Source organism: Rhagoletis pomonella, unplaced genomic scaffold, assembly GCF_013731165.1.
Source record: "Rhagoletis pomonella isolate Grant_MI unplaced genomic scaffold, Rhpom_1.0 Rhpom_scaffold_00003, whole genome shotgun sequence".
NCBI classification, from domain to species: domain Eukaryota; kingdom Metazoa; phylum Arthropoda; class Insecta; order Diptera; family Tephritidae; genus Rhagoletis; species Rhagoletis pomonella.
Genome location: NW_023458557.1, coordinates 42,572 through 46,967, shown reverse-complemented (window position 1 = coordinate 46,967; position 4,396 = coordinate 42,572).

Genomic DNA, 4,396 nt, shown 5'->3' with positions numbered 1-4,396 from the left:
TATTCACCTAACTAACCTACTACTTCAAGAAAACCAAAATTTTAACGGATGATACAACCATTAAATCGGGGAAAAAAATTACCTATCAGATTACTTCAGTTACAATAATAGTTCAATTCATTCAACAATAAATAAAATTATAGTTTAAAAAACTAAAACCTCGCTATTAAAATTATCCATTCGTACTGTCATCAGGTTACTTTAAAATGGAAAGCAATTCCCATTCGTATTGTCATCAGGTGTGTAACTTGAGAATGGAAATCGCTGCATCTTTTAGGCACATCAATATTACATAGTTACATCCCGAGCTAATAAAAGCGTGGTACAAAAACTGTGCCAAACTAAAATTCAATAATAAAAAAATACAAATGATATATAAAACTGGTAAATAAATAAGTAAAATCTACGTATGAGTACCTAGGCAAAAAAAAATTAAAATTCAAAGACGAGAAAAAATTTCAATAGTCCGCGGTGTTACACCCATATCTTTCTTTTTCAGAGGACTTCTTACTGCGTGAATACCTCTTTTATCTATTTAGGTTGCACATATGTATGTATGTACATATGGATATGTATATGTATATATGTACATATGTATATATCTACATACATACATATTAACACGAGCTTGTAGGTCAATACAGACGCCACTACGTGCATAGCCCTCAGTTGCTCACATTTTTTCTACTTTATTACCTTTTTTTCATAAAAAAACTAAATAATAAAAATATATAATTTTTTTATTTTGCTTGTTGTTTTAGGACTCCCCTCAATTTCCATATTTTTTCCTATTTTTTCCAACGGGTTTGGTGGCCCGTGTAGACGACGGTATCCCAGTAAATTCCGTTTGTTGCACCTAACCGCTTCAAATTCGCGCAAGATTTTCGCACACTAACAGTTTTTTGTGTCTTTATTATATACTAGAAATTTCACCCGCGCTTTGCTTTACCAATTATAATTTCCACGACCGTTTGACACTGAAGCTTCACCGTACTTTCTGTTCGACTAATTGATTCGATCCATCAGCTCTCCTTTATTAAGACTAATCGGGGCGAAGAAGTTACTCCACCTCCGTTAGGCCGCTATTTTCCGAAGTGAAAGGACTCAACTTCTAGCTACACCCACACACACGCTAAAATAAAACTGCATTACGTATCCGCAGGGCTAGCGAAGCTTTAAACCCTTGGCTCTACCGCTGAGTGGTGTATCGAAACACCTGTAACGAGCAAAGAATTTACACATACATAGATACTTCCGCATCCGGTAGATACGCTCCCATGCATGCTTACAAATTCATGCCAAGCGAACACTGTGTTACATCTTCTAATCTTTGTTTCTGCTAACCTCTTATTTCGTCGCTGGAATAATGAAGTAGTTTAACATGAAAAGTATAGTTTGGAGAAAAATGAATTAGAAGCTTTTATAATCCAATCGACTAAATCTAAACTTTAATTGTGTGCTTCTTATTCAAAATATTCATATTTTAAATACACCACACTTTTTGTTGACTCCTTAGCTGTTAATTCACAAAAAAATGCTGTACCATGTTTACTTAGAAATGCCATTTGAGCCCATTTTTCTGAATGTATCTGCTTATACACTATTTTATCTTTGCACTTTTTTATATGAAATCATTGTACACTATTTTATATTGATTGCAAACTCAGAAAAATTAATTGATGTATGTCGATATTACACTATTTTATTATTCACATTTTGAAGCTGCCTGTGTAAGTTAGCAGCAATATAATGAAGTAAAATACTCTAACGTTATTTTAATATTACAAGAATTTCTTTGGTATTTTGTTAATAATAGTCCAAGTGCACCATACATTATTTGTAAACAATTATAGTACCTACACTGTTTTTATAAAATTTTGTTTTTCGCGAATAAGTTCGTGATCCAAAAAGATATTTAAGAAAACTAAAGATTTTTCTAATAGATAAAAGGATTGTCTATCTAATGGTACGGTTATCGAATAATAGTTTATATGGCATTGACACTGTTTCATTATTCCAGCTACGATTTTATTTAACTCTACTTCCCGCACCAGTGGTAATGGGTAGAGAAACTTAAAATAAGAGTATTTTCAGCTAAAGTAATTGCTATCATTTGTGACCCCCCACCCGAGGTAAGGCACAAATGACACAGCATTGCAAGATCTAACGCTAGGCGCACATTGCATCCGATAGGCCGACCGATTTCCGCCGAACAATTTGACCGTCCGAACTGATGCGCACACTTAACCAGATTATTTGCCGACCATATTTCTACACACAAATCTAGTTTTCATTCGAATTTTGTAAGCAGTGAAATATTTTGATACATTTTAATTGGCATACTCCAAACATGTCATTTTATATGTAATTTTTTGGTTTTTGCACCCAATAAGTTAATTTTTTGCAGTCCATTTTGATACTTTTCACCTGACATCGGACCATGATTCAATAATACAAGGTTCGATAAACTTGCAGTTGTCTCTCTCGCACCGCTCCCTTAGAAGTGGCACCGTGTTGCTTCTTTGCAAATTTACTTGGAAAGAGTGTAGCTTTGGTGTGAAATAGAAGTATTAGCTTTTGTGAAATATGTTTATTTGTATATGCATATGAAGCATATTTAACTGATGAAAACATAAATTGTTTTTAAATTGGATGTTTACATCAATCTCATAGTAGTATTATTTTAATTTTGAGTCTTTTTGCAGTTTTTATACAGCTAAATAGCACATAAATCACGTAATTCATTTAGATATATCAATATTACGTTCAATATTTCCTTTAAACTGCCAGATTTCCTGCAAATACATTAGAATTTATAAAAGGAATTTCACTACTAACTGCCTAGTTTGCGTACTTTTCTCCTACCATTTTCGCAACAAGGGATCGCATTCTTGCCCTTTCTCTGTTCTTTGTAAATGCAACCTTTTGTAAGCGAGTTTCAAACCGCGGCTGTCAATAATTATCTAACCTTGTATTATTGAATCATGACATCGGACGAGAAAAATAAACATGTTTGAATTTATCGGTTCGGTTATCGGTTTACGTGTGAGAGCGCTCATATAATCACAAGTGTTTATTCATTTCGCCCTCATATAGCCGATATCGGCCGATGCCGGCTGCAGTGTGGGCGTAGCGTAACAGTACTATAACGTAAAAAAATATAAGCAAATGACGAACTCTTCTGTGTAAACCGAAAGGAATTTATACTTTCTCTTTGGCATTTTCTAAGGGTAATCAAAAGACTATAAACACACATTTTTATATTCTATAAAGTTTGTCGCGAAAACTTACATTGGAAGTAAAGCACGCGCGAAAAACAAACGAGCAAAGCAAATACAAAACAGCTGATGCTAATTAGGAAGCGCACTTCGCACTTAAAGGTATGTATGTGAGTATATCGGTCATCAAGTATTGCTTGTGCAAAGTCCAACTATATGGAGATGTAACTATTTAACAAATTTCACCAGTAGTGATTTTTGAACTTTTATTAAAATTTGTGCATATAAATCGAAAACCGGGACATTTAAACGCAACACGGGATATTTTAAGGTTGGACCGGGACACCGGGACAAATAGTCTAAAAGCGGGATATGTCCGTGAAACCCGGGACGTCTGGCAGCCTTATACAATACTAAAGTATTTCTTATAATTGAAATACTCTGAACCGCTATTACTGGGGCATACAATGGGGATATGCTTTTCATCCAAATCTCCGATGCAATGAGGTAGCCCGGTATCTTGCTGGAAATTCTCAGCAATTTGTGTCCACTCTTCTTGAGTAGGAACGCTGACGTAAAACTTCGATAATCGTTTCCACATAGTATCGCATGTTTCCAAAACCACACTTCGCGCAGTTTCTATTCCAATTCTAAATTGCAAGGCAATGCTGTGCAAGGGACACCCTAGAGCCAAAAAATTGGAAACAGGACCAAATTAAAATTATAAAGCCTAAAACATTTACTATTTACTAACTAAAGCGTAACAAAAAGCCTTTGCTCAGGATCAATTGCTGGTCTTCGGGAGCCTTTGGTCAAAAACGGTTTTAGTAACTGCAATAACACTTTGAAATTGTCGTGGGCCATCCTCACAGACTTGAAAAATAACTCTGGATTTTTCTCAACTAGTATATTGAATCCAGTAGTCTGAAAGCCAAACTCATCCCGGCTTTGGACAAGTTCCCTGACTCCCCTACGTCTATGGGTTCTAAGATACATGCTCCTTAAAACAATAAGGTCCTCCATATCGCTTAAAATACCCATTTTACAAATGCTTTGAACTTTTTAAAAATATTTGCTAATCAGAAAAACGAAAACGAATTGTCAACCTTTTATCGTTTTGATGAAAATATACAAAGTACCGCGTTGTTTATAAACGCCTAACAAACGTCAAAAAGCTT